Genomic DNA, 15,248 nt, shown 5'->3' on the forward strand with positions numbered 1-15,248 from the left:
TACATCATCCTCTTAACGATGCAGCATGGCCCCGGCTGCCCATCTGGTGGCCTCAGCCCTTGGCTCATCTTAGAACACTCCCAGGTTACCACTGGGGCTCACACAGCCTCCGTGTCCTTCTTGAGCACTTTCTGATTCGACTGGAGGGGGAAGTTCCTCCTTGTGGACTCATTCTAAATTGAGGAGCCCAAGAAGACACACCAGTAGGTAAACTGAGGAAATAGGTAGGCTGGAAAAAGCAAGAGAGAAGGCAGCCTCCCAAGTTAGCAGTTCTGAGCTTTCTCACCTGTTCATAGATGTAGGCTCTATTTTACAGGATTTCCCAGTAGCATGGCTATTTCTAGACTCTTCCATCGCTTCTACAAGAATCATTGTAAAATACCCCTTTCATGGTGCATTATTGTATGGGAGGGGTGCTCTCTTTCTGTGTAGAAGAAATTCTCATGATAGGAATAGACACCAGGCACAGAGCAGATGTGTGGAAATTGTTTGCTGAAAGAATGAATAAGGAAAGTATGTCTTTGAACTTTCTATAGCAACTCTGACATCCCACTGTATGGGGTCTCCTGAACCCAACATTGTTTGTTGTCTGACTCTAGCTGACCTAATCTGACAACGCAACATCGCCTAGAAGACTTCCTGTCGCTCATTCATTCATTCATTCATTCACTCATCAGATATTTACTGTGCAAGGTCCTGAGAGAGGATCTGGAGATGTAGCAGTGAACAAGACTGTACAAGTTCGTGGAGCTTCTATTCTAGTGGGAAGAATCTGGCAATAAGCAAACAGTAATACAAATGAAAATTAGGAAAGGTGGTGATGAATTCTATGTAGAAAAGTTCAGTTGGGTCAGGGAGGTGAGAGAGTGAGGTGGAATAGGGATGAGGCAGTGTTCTTTCTAGGGTGGCTGGGAAGGTCTCTCTGATAAGGTGGTGTTTGAGCAGAGGCCTAGAGGAAGTGAGGGGGAACCAAGTGGGTATCTGGGAGAAGAACATTCCAGGAAAAGAGAAGAGGTTCAAAGGCCTCAAAGCAGAAGGGAGCAGTATCTGAGAGGGGTTGGAGGAGCGAGGGGAGAGGGCTGGGAGAGAAGCCCAGACAGGTGGAGGCAGATCCACCGGGTGGGTCTTCCAGGTCCCTGGAAGCACTTAGAAGCCACTGGAAGGTTTTACTAGAGGGCAGCATGGTCAGACCTGTGTGTTTTAAGAGGATCACTCAGCTGCTGTGTGAGAATCGGCTCAAGGGGGACAGGAGCAAAAGCAGGGAGACCCATTGGAAGGCTGATACACTCTTCCTGGTGAGAGATGTACCCTTGTGTGGTGAGAATTTTTAGAATGCCCAAGGCTGCCAGACTGTCCAGTGGTCCAGAGCAGGGTGTTCTACTTTTGTGTGAATTTCAAGCTCAGGATATAAACACCTGCCTGGACTTGGAGAGGCAGCTGGTGAGGGCTTCCCTGGGCCCCTGCCCCACACTCCTCTTCCTCTCCAAGGGCCCTCACCACGGAGCGCCGTGGGGCACAGACCCAGTGAAGCCAGGCAGCATCTGGGTGTTAGCAGCACTTGGTGCTCACCCGAAATGACAGCAGGGCGCAGACGCCATTGTCACCAGCTTCAGGGCAGCCCCCTCCTCCTCTGAGGAGGAGAGTTTCACCTAGCTTTCATCACACAGGGCCTCCGCAAGCTGTAGTTCCCCTTCCCCTTCTTGCTGGAGTGAATTGGGCCTTTTCCTCCCTCCCTCCCTCCCTCCCTCCCTCCCTTCCCCCTTCTCTCTCTCTTTCTTTCTCTCTCCCTCCCTCTCCCTTCTCTCTCCCTTTCTTTCTTTCTCTCTCCCTCCCTCTCCCTTCTCTCTCTCTTTCTTTCTTTCTCTCTCTCTTTCCTCCCTCCCCACTCCCACCCTTCCCTCCTTCCTTCCTTCCTTCCCTCCCTCCGTTCCCTTTTTTCCTTTTAATTGAGATATAATTTACATATAGCATTGAGTAAGTTTAAAGTGTACAACATGTTGATTTGACACATTTATACATTGTGATTTGATTACCACTCTAGCTTTAGTTAACACCTCTAGCATGTCACATAATTATCATTTCCTTTTTGTGAGAACATTTAAGATCTTCTCTTAGCAATTTTGAAATATTATAGTATTGTTGACTGTAATCACTGTGCTGTGCATTAGATCTCTAGAACTTATTCGTCATCTAGTTGCAAGTACTCTAAACAACATCTCCCCGATTCCCCCACACCCCACTCCCTGGTAACTACCACTCTACTCTCTGTTTCTATAATTTCAGCTTTTTTTGATTCCACATATAAGTGCTATCATGCAGTATTTATCTTCCTCTATCTGGCTTATCTCACTTAGTATAATGTCCTTGAGGTCCATCCATGTTGTTGCAAATGGCAGGATTTCCTTCTTTTTCATGGCTGAATACTATTCCATTGTATATTTATACCACACCTTTATCAATTCATTTACTGACAGACACTTAGGTTGTTTCCATATCTTGGCTATTGTGAATAATGCTGCAATGAACATGGGAGTGCAGACATCTTTTCAATATCCTGTTTTCATTTCCTTTGAATATATACTTAGAACTGTGATTACTGGATTATATGGTAGTTCTATTTTTAATTTTCTGAGGAGCCTCCCTACTGCTTTCCATAGTGGCTGCACCAATTTACATTCCCACCGCCAGTACACAAGGGTTCCCTTTCTGCCACATGCTTGCAGCACCTCTTATCTCTTGTCTTCTTGATGATTGCCATTCTCACAGGTGTGAGGTGGAGTTGGGCCTTTTCTGTCCATGATTTCAACCATGTCTTCTGGGGTGCGGCTTTCCTTACATGTCTCTGGATCTGGACTCACCCGGTTCACTTAGGTGGTGGAGGTGTGGCCCTTGAGTGTTGGCCATTCCAACCCGTATGTCCGGTTTACACCTCTTCGTCTTCACCATTTGGATTCTGCCTTGGTTATCTACTGCTACATAACAGATGACCACACACCGAGAGCCTTAAGACAACACTCATTTACTAGCTCTGTAGGCCAGGAGTGTGGTGGACTCAGCTGGGCTCTATGCTCAGGGAATCACAAAGCCACCGTCAAGGTTCAGCTGGGTTGGGCTTTTATTTGGAGGCTCAGGGAAAAATCTGTTTCCAAGGTCATTCAGGTTGGTGGTAGAAGCCAGTTCTTTGTGGTTGTACAACTTAAGACCCCATTTTCTTGGCCGTCGGCCAAGAGCTACTCTCAGCTTCTAGAGGTCACCCACATTCCTTGTCATGCGACCCCCTCTGTCTTCAAGCCACAATGGTGCATTGAATCCTTCTCATGCTTTGACTCTCTCTGACTTCCCTTCTGCCACCAGTTGGAGCAAGCGCCCTGTTTTTAGGGATCATGTGATTATATTTGGCCTATCTGGATGATCCAAGGTAATCTCCCTACCTGAAGTCAGCTGTGCCGTGTAGCACAGCGTAAGCATGGGGGCGCTGTCTCATCATAGTGATTGGTTCTGGGGATTAGGGCAGGACATCATTGGGGCCATTTTAGAAATTCTGCCCACCCTGACAGATTCTTTTGCATCCAGTATCAATGGTATTTGCAGACTTGCCTTTGCCCTCATGACTGGTGTCCCTTGGTGGTTACTACAGTGTGCTTTTACTTCCAGGACCCGAGTTCCTTCTTTTTCAGAGAGGCAGTTGGCATTTTGAAGCCACTTCGTGCTCTGGAACCCAGCATAGCGACCAAAAATCGGTGTTTAGTGTTTCTGTCTGATGCTGAATGGCAGGGAACCAAGAAATGGTGGCCTATTATATCATTATATGATCACTAAAGCTTCTCGTTAAAGCTAAAATTATAAGGGCTGAGATGTTCAAGGCCCTGTGTGTTTGAAGTCTCATGGACCGTAAAATGGGAAGTAATCTAATGTCCTAGTGCATCTGCTTTTTCCTGTCACAGCCAACTTCCAGGAAACGTACCAGAGGAGTCTTCCCACCTCTGCTGGAACCTCCCATGATCAGGAGCTCATTACCTTATGATGCAGTCTATGCCATTCTTGAACAGGTCTATTTATTAAAAAAATCTTCCTTCTATGGGCCCACACTGGCTTCCTTCTGACTCACCCAGTGTACCCATTTATAGCCTATAGCCACACCAAATGCCTCTTTTCTCTTATGAAATATGCTTATGCAGAGGCTTAGAGGCAGGCATCAAGCCTTGGGGCATCTCTTCTCCAGCTAGACTCCAACTTTTCAGGCAACCTGGCACGTTGCCTTCTCTTCTGGTGCTGGGTACACCTTTAGAATGCAGGCTCGGTCAAGGGCAAGGAACTTTTTCTGTTGTGCTCATCACTATATCCCCAGCGCCTAGCACAATGCCTTGTACATAGTAGGTACCAGTAAATATTTATTGATGGGCCGCAATCTCCTTTGGAACTTAGGTGTTTGCATGTTCTCCCTGATTGACATTGCCCAGTCTTGTGAGCCATCCCAGGTCTCTACCTAGAAACAGTTAATGTTCTCTGTCTTAAATCCTTTCCAGAACTAGGCATATAAACAGATAAATAAAACAAGTTAATGATTCAGGTGCTTGAGAGAGTTGCTTCCATAAGTAACAGATTTTGGTGCTTGACTTAAATTGTACCTCAGAGTTGCAGCAGGCAGGAGGAGGTAACTTCATTACAGAGGAAAAAAGGATCATATTAAACTTGGAATTGGTTTGCCTTCTCCTCTCAAGTGCATGGAGTCACTTAATTAGATGCATCTCTCAACGTGAGCACTTGCTGCGGAGATGGGAATGAAGCCCCACTGACAATAAGAAGAAATTCCTTTCCAGAACAAATAGAAGATGTGGTTGCCTTGCTGCTTATTAAATAGTGGTCGCCTTGGTACCTAGAGGCAGCAAATATGGGTATTCATGGTGGGTATTTGCTGCAATATTCTAATATTACTGCTCAGTTTAAAATGCTTAGTTTTGTATAACGTAATTATTGACACATTTGCATCGTTTTTCTACAGGAAAAAGTGTAGGTAATTATATCGGTAAGAAATTGGAAGTTAGAGCCGCTGGCTTGGTAGCTCAGGTCTCTAACCTGAATGCATTACAATGCTCCTGTGAAAGAATTCCACACATAAAAATTTCAGGATGTTGTTCTGCTCTCTGAAAAATTGATGTGGTACCTTATAGGTAAAATAAGGGTCTTGCCTCGTCTTTACAACATTTATCGCTCCTCCTTCCAGCAGGTATTTACTGATTCCTGTGATACATAAAGAAGTGCAGATTTTAAGTAGAACTTTCAAAGGAAAATCTCTAGTTGTATCATTTAAGGTAGCTAGAAAAGCAATTATAGAAAACAGTCGTTTATTGTCTTTTAATACTGTTTGATAAACATCAGAATAAACTAGTTTGTTTTTGACAACTTTGATCTGGACATAGTGTATTTTACACATATTAGGCAAATCAATTAGAAAATGGAGCTCACTATTCTAGGTAGGAAATTTCAGTTGTTTAATTCTTTATTTGTTATCTCTTTCAATGGTGCGTCTAATAATTAACTGACATGATTATAAAGCTTTGAATTGTAAGTTATACAGTACTAGAAAGAAGCTAACCCCTGTTCTCCATTCTTCTCCTCTCTTCCAAACTCAAATTTTGCTGTCTCTAGATTTTTGCATGTTGTTAGAGTCCAAAGAATACATTAATTCTGCAATCTTTTTAGCTGAATTTCATTGACTAGTTAATTGACTCATTCAGCAAACATGCATTGGGCCTGCGTTGGGTTTAGATCACAGCACTAGGGTTAGAGAGTAGAAAAACTCTATAAGAGATAAAGGAGACTTACCTTAAAAGTTTTTTTCTAAGTTAACAACACATCCATCACCTCACATAATTACTTTTTTTGTGTGTGTGGTGAGAGATTCAAGATCTATTCTCTTAGTGGCTTTCAAATATATAATACACTATGGTTAACTATAGTCACCATGCTGTACCTCAGATCCTCGGAACTTATTCATCTTGTAACTGGGAGTGTGTACCCTTTGGCCAACATCATCCCATTTTCCCCACCTCTCAGCCCCTGGCAACCACCACTCTACTCTCTGTTTCTATGAGTTTGGCTTTTTTAGATTCTCAGAAGTGAGATCATATAGTATTTGTCTTTCTCTGACTGCTTAATTCACGTAGCACGTTGCCCTCAAGATTCATCTATGTTGCAAATGACAGGATTTCCTTCTTTTTTACAGATGAATAATATTGCCATTATATATAAAAACCTACCACATCTTTATCCATTCATTTGTCAGTGGACACTTAGGTTGTTTCCATGTCTTGGCTATTGTGAATAGTGCTGCTGTGAACATGGGGGTGCAGATATCTCTTCGCGATACTGGTTTCATTTAGAGGAGGCTTACCCCTAATGAGTCCATAGACTAGTAGTTCTCAAAGTGCGGTCACACACCAGTATTGACATTGTGTATGTGTGTGTGCACACACATGCATGTACTGTATACATGCTGATAGCCCTGGAATATGCTACAGTAGGAAATGGGCATTCATGATTTAAATAAAATTAATGCACTTTATTTTGTAGAGCAGTATTACGTATACAGAAAAATTGTGCGGGATATACAGAATTCCCATCTACCCCTTTTTCTCCATCTCCCCCACTCTCACTTATTATTAACATTTTGCATTAGTGTAGTACGTTTGTTACAATTGATGAACCAATATTGATACATTACTATTAACTAAAATCCATAGTTAACATCAGGGTCACTCTTTGTGTTGTGTAGTTTGTTGGGTTTTGACAAATGCATAATGTTATATATCCACCATTACAGTATCATTTAGAATAGTTTCACTGCCCTAAAAATGATTTGCATTTCCCTGATGATGAGCGATTTCTACCTATTCATCCATCCCTTCCTTTCCCCAAACCTTAGCTACCACTGATCTTTCTACTGTTGTTTCTATAGTTTTGCCTTTTCCAGATTGTACTGTAGTTGGAATAAGACATTTTATAGCCTGTTTAGACTGGCTTCTTTCACTTAGCAATATGCATTTAAGGTTCCTCTATGACTTTTTGTGACTTGATAGCCCATTGAATAATAAATATTCCATTGTCTAGATGTGCTACGCTTTGTTTATCTATTGAAGGACATCTTGGTTGCTCCCAGGTTTGGGCAATTATGAATAAAACTTCCGTAAACATTCATGTGCAGGTTTATATGTGAATATAAGTTTTAAACTTCCTTGAGTAACTACTAAGGAGCACAGTTGCTGGATCATATTGTGAGAGTATGTTTAAGTTTGTAGATTCTGCCAAACTTTCTTCCATAGTGACTGTAACATTTTACATTTCCACCAACAATAAAAGAGAATTCCTGTTGCTCCACATCCCCACCAACATTTGGTGCTGTCAGCATTTTGGATTTTAGCTATCTAATAGGTGTGCAGCAGTATCTCACTGTAGAATATTTATTTATTTATTTTAATTGAAGTAAAGTTGATGTACAATATTATATGTTATAGGTGTACAATATAGTGAATCATAATTTTTAAAGTTTAGATTCTATTTATAGTTATTATAAAATATTGGCTATATTCCCTTGTACAATATGTCCTTGTAACTTATTTTATACCTAGTAGCTTGTACCTTTTAATTCCCTACTGCTATGTTGCCCCTCCCCCTTCCCTTTCTCTGATGATAACCACTCGTTTGCTCTCTATATCTGTGAGTCTGCTTCTTTTTTGTTATATTCACTAATTTGTTGCATTTTTTAGAGTCCACATATGAGTGATCTCATACAGTATTTGTCTTTCCCTGTTTGACTTATTTCACTTAGCATAATACCCTCCCAAGTCCATCCATGTTGTTGCAAATGGCAAAATTTCATTCTTTGTTATGGCTCAGTAGTATTCCATAGTGTGTGTGTGTGTGTGTGTGTGTGTGTGTGTGTGTGTGTGTGTGTGTGTGTGTAGTATATACATACATACATACCACATCTTCTTTATCCATTCATCTGTTGATGAACACTTAGGTTGCTTCCATATCTTGGCAATTGTAAATAGTGCTTCTGTGAACCCCGGGGTCATGTATCTTTTCAAATTAGTGTCTTTGGTTTTTTTTGGACATGTACCCAAGAGTGGTGTTGCTGGATCATATGGTAGTTCTGTTTTTAGTTTCTTGAGAAACCTCCATACTGTTTTCCACAGTGGCTGCACCAATTTACATTCCCACCAACAGTGTATGAGGATTCCCTTTTCTCCACATACTCGCCAACGTTTGTGTTCTTTTCGATGGTAGCCATTCTGACAGGTGTGAGGTGATATCTCATTTGTAGTTTTGATTTGCATTTCCCTGATGATTAGCGATGTTGAGCATCTTTTCATGTGCCTGTTGGCCATCTGCGTTCAGGATAATTTTCTTTTTAAGAAAGCAGCCTAGGCACCTGGGCCTCATAAATGCACTGCACAGATAGGCAGGAGTGGAAAGCTGTAACATAACTAATGCATTCTGAGTCCTGCATGTTTCAAAAATTATTTTCTTCACCATCATTTGTATTCGTTAATATAGCTAGTTTCAGTCAAGTGTCAGAAATGGTAAGAGCTCTCTGAGGCCCTCTCATCCGCTCCTCTATTATACTGAAGTTTTTTCCCTGCAGCATATCCTTCATAGTTCTTCAGTTTTAAAGAACCGGTCCTGTTGGGCTTTTCATCTTATTGTCAGTGCAGTGAGTTTGCAGTCGGTTTGCCTGCAGGGGAAAAACATCTTGCTGTAGGTATCTTCTGGTATCATTTTGGACAGTACCTCACACAGAGTTTTGGTTTACATAGATGGTCCCCTGGTATTTTCTAGGTTGAATTTGCTTTGGTGCCCGATGGAGGTCAGTGTCAGTAATAGTCCTGATCGTCAGCTTCACCAACGCTGCCTGTTTCAGGATTTTTGCATTTTGGTGGTAAAAACCAAAGACCCAGAAAATCGACAGGATATTGCCACGTTAGAGGTAACATACACTTTGCACATCATGCCTCATCTCAAAACTCTTTTTGAAAGTTAATGTGGCAGATCTTATGGTAAAGCCCTTTTTTAAAAATCTCAGAGCTATTTCTCCGAAGTTTTGCTTTTCTCAATTTTATCCCATTAATAATAATTATAATATTAGTTGGGAGAGGGGGTTGGGAGTCTTGTCATGGAGCTGTTTTTGCATAGAAAGTATATTTCTTTTGCTCATATATACATATATATGTGTGTTTTGCTCATATAAAAATACATGTGTGTATATACATATTATATATTATACATTATACATTATATACTATTTATATATTTTTGGCTAGGGTATTCTAGGCCAGTGTTGTCCAATAAAACTTCCTTGAAAATGGAAATCTTCTGCAATGTCTACTACAGTAGTCACTAGCCACATGTGTCTTTTGAACATTTGAAATGCAGCTAGTGCAGCTGAGGAACTATATTTTTCATTTTTAATTAATTTAAAGTAAATTGTATGACCCCATGTGGTTAGTGGATGAGAAATATAGGGGAGCACATAGACTTCTTGTTGAGTGCTAGCTCTTTCCTTTGGCAAATTCACAGATATTTTATGGGAGGTGGAACTAAACTAAATCTAGAAACCTTTTGACCTATTAACTTCAACTATGGAATTTGAGATGTTTACTTAAAAATGTTTCTTGATGTGATTCTCTGTGTCCAGTGTGACCCCAGATAGTTCTAAAGAAGTTTGTAAATAACACACAGGAGGTTTCAGGAACATGAAGGTTCAGTCTTGCCGTTGGCATGCTCTGTGAGCCAGGACAAAGAGCTGAACAGTTCTGAGCTTCAGTTTCCCACGTATAACGAGAACCATGGAAAGTACACTGTCAAGCTATCTAGCTTCAGTGGTAGATGGGACCTGAGCAGAGCCATGGAATGAATTCCCTCTGCTCTGGAGAATTCTGATTTGGAAACCAGAGAAGTCAGGTGACTGGGAAGTGTACTAGTCAGGACTGGCTGGGTTATGTTGTGGCAACAACAGGTCCACCTGGAAATCTCAGGGACTTAACATCACAAAGGCTCAGTTCTAGCTACATTCTAGCTACATCCAAATCTAATGTCATTGGGCAAGCGTTCAGGGTGTTGTCTTCCATGCAGTCACTCCGCGATCTTGGCTGTTGCCATCTTGTTCCTTCATCATTGAAGCCACCAAGTTCCATGCAGGAGGGAAAAAGAAAGAGTGTGAAGGGTTGTACACAAGCTCTTAAATGTTTAGACTCAGAAAGGACACAGTCCCTTTTGCTCACACTCCAGGGGACAGTACTTGACCTTGGCCTTGACCGTGCAAGGGGGCTGGGGAACGTGGAGGAGTCCATAGATATTTGGTAAGTAGTAAATGTCTTTTTCATACCAAATCCTTTGCATTTAAAAAATTTGAACACTTTAGAATGATTTTGGAATTTTCAACTATTTCTGTTAAGTCACTTAGATATAATTTGGAAGGTTGTGCAAAATATTTTAGCTCTAGGCTTTAGTCCCAGTTTGGAATTTAATTGGATACTCTATTTCTCAGTAAATTTGACTTCTATTTCATGTTTAACGTTTGCTGTTACAATGCTAATTCACCTTGAGGTCCTTTGGGCACAGGGGCTCATGGATTAAAAAAAGTTATTGATAATAATTTCATTATCCAATTGAGCAGATTTAGTTCATATCTTTTGGGATGTGGACTAAAATACAAATGGAAAGAGTATCATACATAATTTCCTCAAGCTTGTACTGAACTTGGGCATTACTATATTTTAGAAGCATGCTGTGATTTGTTTTGTTTATTTTTAGTTTTGCAAAACCCAGTGTACTACAGATCCTGGTGAAATTCATTCTTCATTCATAACAGCCAGCTTTAAAGTGGCAAACATGGAGAAATCACTCCATTTTTTCCTAAATCTCCTCTTTCCTCAACTATCATTTTTCTGCCAGCAAATGGAACTTATACAGATGTGCTTTCTGTCATTATATCCGAAATTTTCCCACTCATAGAAATTTCCAGGGCATTTGCCAAAAATGCAGATTCCCTGTTTTCAGTGGATCTGAGATGTGGTCTAAGAATGTGTATTTTAACAAGTGCTTCTTTTAAAAAAATATTTATTTATTTATTGAAGTAAGGTTGATTTACAATGTTGTGTTAGTTTCAGGTGTACAGCATAGTGATTCCATTTTTTTTGCAGATGATATTCCATTATAGGTTTTTACAGGATATTGGGTATAATTCCCTGCGCTATATAGTAAATCCTTGTTGCTTATCTATTTTATGCATAGTCATTTGTACCTGTTAATCCCATATTCCTAATTTGTCCCTCCCCACTGCCTCTCCCCTTTGGTAACCATAAATTTGTTTTCTATGTCTGTGAGTCTCTTTCTGTTTTGTATATACATTCATTTGTATTATTTTTTAGATTCCGCATGTAAGTGGTAACATGTAGTTTTTTTCTTTGGCATGTTTCACTAAGCATAATATTCTCTAGGTGTTGCTGCAAGTGGCATTATTTTTTTCCTTTTTATGGCTGAGTAATATTCCATTATATATATATGTATAATATCTATAATGGAATATATCTATATAATGGAATATATATATATATATATATATATATATATATGATGTGATATATGTATATATCACATCTTCTTAAGCCAATTGTCTTGATGGGCACTTGGGTTACCTCCATGTCTTAGCTATCGTAAATAGCGCTGCTATGAACATTGGGGTGCATGTGTCCTTTCAGATTAGAGTTTTCATTTTTTTTCCAGCTATATACCCAAGAGTGGAATTGCTGGATCATATGGTAGCTCTATTTCTAGTTTTTTAAAAAACTGCTCTTTGCATAGTACAACCATAGTTTTCAAAAAACTACTGTTTTACATTCCCACTAACAGTGCAGGAGGGTTCCTTTCTCCATATTCTCACTAGCATTTGTTATTTGTAGATTTTTTCATGATGGGCATTCTGACCGGTGTGAGGTGATACTTCATTGTAGTTTTTTTTTGTTTTTTTTTTTTGTGGTACACGGACCTCTCACTGTTGTGGCCTTTCCTGTTGCGGAGCACAGGCTCTGGATGCGCAGACTCAGCAGCCATGGCTCACGGGCCCAACCGCTCTGCGGCATGTGGGATCCTCCCAGACTGGGGCACGAACCCATGTCCCCTGCATTGGCAGACGGACTCTCAACCACTGCACCACCAGGGAAGCCCCATTGTAGTTTTGATTTGCATTTCTCTAATAATCAGCGATTAACAAGTACTTCTTGATGATTCTAGTGTTGGGATAGTCTGGGAACTCTGCTTTATCTTATTTTAAGGTAACCAAGTTGGTCTAGGATTGGGAGGTTGGATTCTTGTCAGGCTGAGAATAGGATTCTTGTTACATAAGTAAGGTTAATGACAAAACACTAGCTAGTGTCCTTGACAAAGTACAGTTGATAAATTGGGTTGTATTTCATCAACTTCTCAAACTTCAGTCATTGCTCTGCCATTTTCACAGTTTTTGTGTGGTCTCATAATGTGTACAGTTATTTGTTTAATAGTTTTCTTTCCATTACATAAACCAACTTATTTAAATGGGACACTTTATACTGTGAAATCATGATTTTACCGTTAAAAGTTTTTGTGTACCACTTACAATTATTTCATGTACTCAATGTGAAGCCTGCACCATATTTGGGGAACACAGTGTAAATTAATTCATTGTTCTGTGTAAGAAGGTCTCTGCTTTTCAAGTACCAGTTTATGGATTTGTTGGCTGAATTATGCCCTGTAATCTTGAGATATGCAAACATGCTTGTCAGGATTCAAGCATTTACATTTCATTCATAGCCATCAGTAGCCTTTATCAAAGCAGAACATTTTTGGTTACACTAATAAATACTCAGAGCTCATAATAAATGATCATCACAAATGTCATTTGTGAACGTAACCATTTGTTTGACCCTGCCTTTAGTTAAAGACTATGCTCATCTCTATGTTTATTTATGGTGATCACAAAAAATAATACTGTTTTCAAATAGCCTTTTAAAAAAAGTAAATACTAAGTCCATTCACCATGATTTTTGTTTTAAAAAAAAAGTGCTCACTGTACATATCACTAAGTACCTGTACATATTGTTCAGACATGGAATGTTTTCCATGTTCTGCAGAAGGTTCTGTAAGGTAAATTTAAATGTGTACAGTGTTGATATTTTTGGCAATATCTAACAATTCTATCTTAACTGAGAGCTACATCCTTTCTATTTTCTTGTGTTTACCATCAGTCTAACACCCTCTCTTGACCCCATGTTCTTCTCAGTTCCCACCTTTAAAGGAAATTTCGTTCCCACTCCAGGCAGGCTTTTCTCCTCTTATCATGGGCACCAATGGCTTCTGCTTTATTTAGTTCAGTGGCTGGTTCTCAGATCTCATCTTATTTGACCTATGGGCTGATGTTGACACAGATGGCCGCTCTCTCTTCCTGGAGACTTGTTGTTATTTGGTTCCCAGGACCCCTTCCCTCCACCTTGATTTCCTTGTGCCTCTGGGTCTCTACTCCTCAGTCCCCTAGGCTGAGTCCTCCTCATCTTTCCTCCCCTTTACATTGGACTCAGATAAAGACAGTGAGACAAAGACAAAGATGCATGCAGAGAAATGTTTCGCAGGATAATTTATTTAAGTAAACAATTGGAAACAATAGGAGGATGGTTAAGTAAATCATGAAATGTCCATGTAATGGAATATTGTCCAGTGTTAAAGCATTTTTTTCAAAGAATAATGAATGATATTGGAAATATCAGTGATCTTTTAAATAAAAGTAGGATATTCAACTGTTTATAGAATTATGCAATTTTATAAAAAATGACATACATATACAAGCACACTCATATGTATCACATACATGCAGAGACAAAAGGCAGGTATAAATATATCACAATTTTGACAGATGTTAGGTATTTGAAAAATTCTGAAAAGAACACCTGTTATTATTATAAAGAAAATAATTTTTGAAAAAGAAAGCAAAACTTGTAAAGATTGGAGAAAGCTCTGCTTCCATGGAACTGTATGGCAAAGGGGCCCGTGGAGAAACATGCCAGATTTTCCTGAACCATGTCTTTTGATGTTGCCTTTTTATTTTAAACTGGCATGAAGTCCAAGGATATCATGCACAGTTGCGTTCTGATGTTAGAAGAAAAATACATGTGGAAAAACTTGATGTGATTTTCTGAATATCCATTACTTAAACATATTTTGCTCCTGGAGGAGCCAGGACAGGAAGGGAGGACAGCTGTGGAAGGAACCCTTCTATGCTGTACTGCTGGAGTCACCAGCTTTGACCTGAGCTTGAGGTTGAACTGTTGAATTGACTAGGACTGAGTCTTAAATACCCATACACACCTGTTCTAATATCGTTGAGTGACTGGAAAGTTATGGAATGTAGATATCTTTCAGTAGGAAAGCAGAGTTTGATGTAGCACATTTGGGGCCAGTTTTTGGGGAAAATACCAAGGCAAACCCCATGCCATGTGTACAGCCCAATGAGACGAGATTTCTTAATGGATGGGTTTGCATGTGCTTTATTATCATCTCCTCTGTGAAGTGCATCTGTATTAACCAGGACTCATGGTGTGGTTGCCAACTTTTTGTTGCTCTCTCTCAGTGTGTCAGTTTTCGGTTCCACTGGAAAGATGTTTCAATCAAATTATCTTCCATTTAGGACATTAATTCATCGAGGGCTGGATTGTCCTGCAGTGACCTAGGACAATGACAGAAGTCTTGACTTACTTTTAGTATATATGGGACTTCTCCCCTTGGGCCCAGGGTGTGATGCATATATATTTTAAAATTAAAAATTAAATTATGTATTTCACAAATACATACAAGAGTAGATAATAACAGACACCATCAACTGCAATCCAGTTTCAGAAGCAGCACGTTAACAAATATATTTAAAAAGTATTAACAAATACTCGAGCCCCGTTCCATGGACGCCTGTCCCTGTCCCTTTTCTCCCCTCTCTAGCATCCCCTGCCATCCTGAATTTGGTGTTACAGGTGCATGTTTATTTGCTTTGGGGAGGATAACTTTTCCAGGCAACTATATCCAGTTAAGTAGACGAGAGCTCAAAATACCACTTCCCAACTGAGTGTAATGTAATCGCTCTTCTACCAGTGGTCGGGGTCAGCCTCCAAGGTGGTTTTCTTGGCTGACCTTCTCTTTTCCATTGTGCTGGCACCGCTAGGATTTGT

The 15,248-nt window shown here is 40.1% G+C and overlaps 1 protein-coding gene across 3 annotated transcripts in view; it reads left to right on the plus strand.

Moving 5' to 3' along the window:
• The window catches only part of FRMD3 (FERM domain containing 3), a 312,566-nt gene that overhangs the window by 33,985 nt on the left and 263,333 nt on the right, over positions 1-15,248 (plus strand). Inside the window, exon 1 of one of the 3 annotated variants that reach the window (XM_033857907.2) lies at positions 10,237-10,361. The exons of the other annotated variants lie outside the window; for them this stretch is intronic. The gene's annotated coding sequence lies outside the window, so the exon portion shown is untranslated. Of the gene's footprint in view, positions 1-10,236; positions 10,362-15,248 lie in introns of those variants that run through there. 3 annotated transcript variants of the gene reach the window in all.

Source organism: Tursiops truncatus, chromosome 6 (assembly GCF_011762595.2).
Source record: "Tursiops truncatus isolate mTurTru1 chromosome 6, mTurTru1.mat.Y, whole genome shotgun sequence".
Classification (NCBI taxonomy): domain Eukaryota; kingdom Metazoa; phylum Chordata; class Mammalia; order Artiodactyla; family Delphinidae; genus Tursiops; species Tursiops truncatus.